Source organism: Mirounga leonina, unplaced genomic scaffold, assembly GCF_011800145.1.
Source record: "Mirounga leonina isolate KUSES-001 unplaced genomic scaffold, KU_Mleo_1.0 Mir_448, whole genome shotgun sequence".
NCBI lineage: Eukaryota > Metazoa > Chordata > Mammalia > Carnivora > Phocidae > Mirounga > Mirounga leonina.
Window position 1 is genome coordinate 1,642,560 of NW_023270758.1, and position 6,000 is coordinate 1,648,559.

The following is a 6,000-nucleotide window of genomic DNA, read 5'->3' on the forward strand; positions in this document are numbered from 1 at the left end:
AGAGAAGCTTCATCAGATACCCCACAGTCTAGATTAGGCCTATTTGTTTTGTACAGTGGGTTTTTAAAATTGAATTAGTTGCCAGCATTTAAAAAATGGTGATGATATTTTAAAATCCAGATTTCTAGCCTCTTTTGAAAAATCACATCGTTCTGGCACCACTGGTCCCACATCCGTACATTGTAATAATTCTCAGGAGCTGCTCTGGTCCTTTAGTTTACCTACAACTTGATTTGTGTTGTCTTCCCAGGCCCTGTAACATGACTGCCAAGTACAGCTGCATAGATTGTGCACTGCACAACTTCAGAGGGTGTCATTCCCATAGACCAATATGAACAGTGCCCCCTGGAATTATGCAGTGTGGTGAAAACAGATGGTCCTATTTTATTTGCATTTTAGATCTCTAGATTAGGGATTTTTATATATAATGTGCTATTTTCACAAAAGCCATATTTAAGAAAGTCAAGGATCACTTACATCTCCATATAGTAGCAGTGCTTATTTCTGGCTGGTGGCATTATGGTTCGAGTTTTATTCTCTTTGTGATTTTCCGTGTTTTCACATTTTTCTGCAACAAACATGTATTCCTTCTATAATCAGAGAACAGGAGGGAAGCGACAATAAATGTTACATTAAGAAAAAAGTAAATGAGGTGCCTTGAGATTCTGGCAGGAAGGAGAGCGGAGGCCAGCATTTACTTGCAAGCAAGAGGCTGGAAGCAGGCAGCGAGAGGATTTCTAATGAGGCCAAGAGTCCAGGGAATGCGCCAGAAGGGGGCTGTGATTACCATCTGAATCTAACAGCCTTCTTTAGAAATTACTAAGTGCACAGTGTCCTGGGAACACAGGGAGACACGGAAACCGACACAAGCAGGGTACATTGCCCTAGGAATGTGGACTGAGGTTTGCTTTCTTTTCTCTCTGTCCGCCAAAAGGAAGTGAGCATAGGCTCCGAGCTTGGGAGAACTTGAATAATTGCCAAGCTGTGGCTGGTGAATAAAATTTCAGTTACAATTGTGCTTGTTAATGAAATCCAAGTGCTAGAGCAGGAGACCAGCAGAAGCAGCTCTCTTTTCTGAAAGCACAAACCGGGAAGCTGGTAAGGGTGGGGCTGGGTGGGTTGCTGGGGAGCACAGTCAGGTGCTCCCCTGGGCTGGAAGTGCTGGGTGCAAGAGTGATTTCGGAAATAAACTGCTTTCAAGTGTGCAAGCTGTAAACCCTTTTGTACTTCAATGACCTCATCTGTAAAGTGAGGATAATAATGCCTTCCTCACAGGATTATTGTAAGAATGAAATGGTGTTACTAATACAAAGTTAGTTTCCCCTCCCCCCACTTTTTTTTCCTCAAGCTTATTCAATATGTCAAATACTGAGAACTTGCAGAAGGCAGACCACTGTGCTAGGCTCTGGGAGGAGGAGTAGACAGAGAGAGAAGATATAGCACTGTATTCTTTATGTATGTAATCTCTTTTGACATTACCATGATCCCATGAGATAAATATATATATATTTTAGAGATGTATTTATTTATTTGAGGGGGGAGGGGCAGAGGGAGAGGGAGAGAGAGAGAACCTCAAGCAGACTACATGCTAAGCTGAGATCATGACCTGAGCTGAAATTGAGAGTCTGTTGCTTAACTGTCTGAGCCACCCAGGCAGGCGCCCCAAGATAAATATTTTTGTAATAACTTCATTTTTAACTTTTCATTGGAAATAATTTTCAGACTCACAGAAAAGTTGAAAAAAATGGTAGCGTTCCTATGTACCCTTCATCCAGCTTCCCCTAATATTAACGTTTTATGTAACCATAGTCTGGTTTTCAAAACCAAGAAATTAACATTGGTATGGTTCTGCTAAGTAACTACAGACCTTACTCGAATTTCCCCAATATTCCCCCCCAGTGCCCTTTTTCTGGTCCAGGATCACACATTGCATTTAGTAGTTACGTTTCTTTAGTTTCTTGTCTTTCACAATCTTGACATTTTTGATGAACACTGGTCAGCTGTTTTGTAGGATGTCTCTCGATCTGATTTTGTCTGATGTTTTCTCATGATCAAATTGAGGTTATGCATTTTTAGTGAGAATACCACAGAAGTGATGTGTTCTTCTCAGTGCATCCAACCAGGGGGCTCATGATGTTACTATGTCTTACAATAACTTTTTAAGGAAACAGGAGAGTTAATTTGCCTGATGTTCACAGTTTGGGACCAAGCAGAATCACTTACCACATAAAAATAGTCTTGGAAGCAGGAAAGATTTATAGATGTCAGAAGTGCAGGATTGAAATGTAGGTGAGAGATCATGACTGCTCCTGATTTAAGTTGTTCTTTGCATGTGGGTGTGAACTAAGCTAATAAGATCCTTCCGAGAGGAAACAGGGAGTTGTAGGGTCACAGATTCAGTAGCGTCAGTCGGTATTAGGAGGTGGAGGGACACCGTGGGGCTGTTGCTTCATCTGCAGGGGCAGCTGTGCTCAGCTGAGCTGGCTGTGGCCATAAAGGAATGTGGGCCCGGTGTGGCCTGATCTTGCAAGTTTTTAAGAGCATCCACTAATCTGGATACGTATGTGAAAAATGGACTATTATTTTTTAATTATTATTTCCCCCAGTTTTATTGAGATAGAATTCACATATGACACTGTATAAGTTTAAGGTATCAATGTGATGATTTCATAGACCTCTATATTGCAAAACAATTACCACAATAAGGTTAGTTAACATATCTATTATCTCACATAATTACAATTATGTATGTGCTGAGAACATTTAAGATCTACTCTCTCAGTAACTTTCAAGTATATAACACACTATCGTTAACTATAGTCACACTGCTGAATATTAGCTCCCCAGAGCTTGTTCATCTAACTGGAAGTTTGTTCCTTTGACCAACATCTCCCCGTTTTCTCCACCCCTAGCCCCTAGCAACCACCATTCTACTCTCTGTTTCTATGACTTTGGCTTTTGTTTTAGATTCCACATATAACTGAGATCATACTGTATTTGTTTTTCTCTGTCTGACTTATTTCACTTAACATAATGCCCTCGGGCCACATCCATGTTGTCACAAATGGCAGGATTTCCTTCTTTTTTATGGCTGAATAATATTCTGATGTGTGTGTGTGTGTGTGTGTGTGAGAGAGAGAGAGAGAGATATTCTTTTTCTGTTCATTTGTTGACACTTAAGTTGTTTCCATGTTTTGGCTATTGTAAATAATGCTGTAAGGAATGTGGGGATGCAGATACCTCTTCAAGATAGTGATTTCATTTCCTTCGGATGCATACCCAGAAATGGAGTTGCTGGATCATATGGTAGCTCTATTTTTAATTTTTTGAGGAACTTCCATTCTGTTTTCCACAGTGGCTTCATCAATTTACATTCCCACCAAAAACACTCTGGAGTTCCCTTTCTTCACATCCTTGCCAGCATTTATTATCTCTTGTCTTTTTTTTTTTAATTAATTTATTTAATCTCTACACCCAGCATGGGGCTTGAACTCACCGCCCTGAGATCAAGAGTGGCATGCTCCACCCACTGAGCCAGCCGGACACCCCTCTTCTTGTCTTTTTGATCCCAGCCATCCTAGCAGATGTGAGGTGATATCTCACTATGGTTTTGAATTGCATTTCCCTGATGATCAATGATGTTGAGCACTTTTTTTCATGTACCTATTGGCCATTTGTGTGTCTTCTTTGGAAAAATGTCTATTCAGGTCCTCTGCCTTTTTCTTTCTTTCTTTCTTTCTTTTTTTTTTTTTTTGCTATTACGTTGTATGAGTTCCTTACATATATTTTGTATATTATCAGATATATGGTTTGCAAATATTTTTTCCATTGTGTAGTTTGCCTCTTTATTCTGTTGATTGTTTCTTTTGTTGTGTAGAAACTTTTTAGTTTGATGTAAATGTTGCAAATGAATTAATTCAAAAACAGTGAGAGCAGCCCTTTATGGGCAAAGCCAAACATGTCTTTTGGCTGGGCATGGCTCACATACCATCTCTGGGCAAGAAGAGCAGAAAGCTGGAAATTATTATATTTGAGGTGGAGGAGGAGAGAGGCCAGCCCCCCAAAGTCAGAAGTCTTGGCCTGCTGGCTGATGTAGCAGATAAGGGCAGCACCCCAGAGGCTAATTGCGAGGGGTGGGTGAGGGGAGTAGTGTAAGGTAGGGATGTCAACACTGTTGAAAGCTGCAGAAAGGGAAACAGTGTGGCAGACTGCCAGAGGCCTATTCTTTCTCCTTAGTAACAAGATGCTTACATTTAGTGGAGCTCATTGCCACTTGGAATAAAAGACTATTTTCCATTTTCTCTTGTAGATACATATGGCCATGTGATTAACTGAGTGACTACTGAGATGCAAGAAATGTGTAGGGTTTTGGGAAAGTCTCCTTAAAAGGTAAGGGACACATGCTTCTTTCCTCCTGTCCTTCCTCTGGCTGCCTGGAATATGGATGTAATGGCTAAGCACAAGCAGCCATCTTGGACCATGAGGTGACTAAAGATAATGGAACATCAGGAGGCTGGGTCCCTGATAACCAAGGAGTTACCAGAGCAATCCTGGACTCCTCCTTTCAAGGCTTCTTACTGTTGCAAGAGATAAATAAATCTCCGTGTTGCTCAAGTCACTAATATTTTGAGGGTATTTGGTTGCATGCATCTTGAGCAAGGAATGAGGAAAGGTCATTTGGAGAAGATAGCAGTTTCTATCTGAGATTAAATCAATGTTTCTCAAAATGGGCCATATTCCACCAGACATCAAGGTCACTCGGTGTGGCCATGTAGGTCCTAAGGGACCACCCAAGATCTCCTAAATCAGCCTCTCTGGAGGTGGATTCCAGAAACTGCATTGAAACTTGTTTCCTGGTGGTTTTTTACACGTTAGAATTTGTGACTTAGAAGAAGGTATGTTTTGGAGGGGGGTGGTGAAGGAAGTAGAGTATTAACCATTTGCCTAAATCCAATTTGCCTGAAGTGGAAGGTTATTATATGCTGCCCTCCCTGTGGGAGAGTTACACATCCCTGCCCAGTTAAGCTCAAGCAAAACAATGAGATTTGCTTCGGTCGGTCACATGTGAGCAGAAGTGACATGTCTCACTTCTAAGCAGAAACTCTTCATGTTAGAACAATGTTTACCACATTTTGGTAATATTCCGGGTAGGGGCTGTACTATCAGCCTGGGTCCTGGGATGAAGATGACGTGGAGTGTAGCCTCACTCAACGTGTGCTGGAAATGGAGGGTGAGTGAGAAATAACCTTCTGTGTGTTAAGCCACTGAGAGTGACGGGTTTTTACTGCAGCAGAACCTAATCCATTCTGACTGGTAGCAATTTATCTATAGACCATTCACCTAGTTGGCTATGCGTATCAGTCTAAGGCCATTTTCTTCCATTGGCCTAAGGAAATTTTTTACTTAATTTTTTATTTCTTTGAAACATTGTCTAAATTTGTACCGTTTCATTCTTTTGGATGTTTTTCCCTCTTCGGTCTGCTAAATAACCTTTCTTTAATGTGTGTTTCTCCCAATAAATATTTTCAGACCTGCTGCATTTTGTATAGGATTTACCAAATTTATCCCTTTTGATTATTTTTGTCTCCTTCGTGAATATTGTTTTGTTTTGTACCGTGCATGCCTGAGTGTATTTCACGAGCTAAAACCAAATTAATATGTAGCCGGCATTCTCTCCTGTTTAAGAAGGCATTGGCATTTTGATAGCAAGGATGAAGACATGAGATAGAATGGTTCAGAATTGTATTGAATTCCACTCTATTTTATTTTTCAAGATACTTAATTCATAAAGGAATTCTGGGATTATGAGACACAATGATACATGTAACATCGCTACCAAATGTATTTATTACTAAATTATAAAACTTTGCAGAAAAGGGCTCCAGACAAGCTAGCAGAAAGTCACTAACGTATTTGAACATTCATTCATTCAATAAATATTTATTGAGTGCCTCAAATCTACCAGGGCAAAGGCAGGGATAAGATAGGTGTCTGCCTTCA

At 40.5% G+C, this 6,000-nt stretch overlaps 1 protein-coding gene across 1 annotated transcript in view; it reads left to right on the forward strand.

Moving 5' to 3' along the window:
* The window catches only part of USP31 (ubiquitin specific peptidase 31), a 166,769-nt gene extending 161,172 nt beyond the window's left edge, over nt 1–5,597 (forward strand). The window contains exon 18 of the transcript XR_004676222.1: nt 4,310–5,597. The gene's annotated coding sequence lies outside the window, so the exon portion shown is untranslated. The remainder of the gene's footprint in view (nt 1–4,309) is intronic.
* Nucleotides 5,598–6,000: the final 403 nt, after the last annotated feature.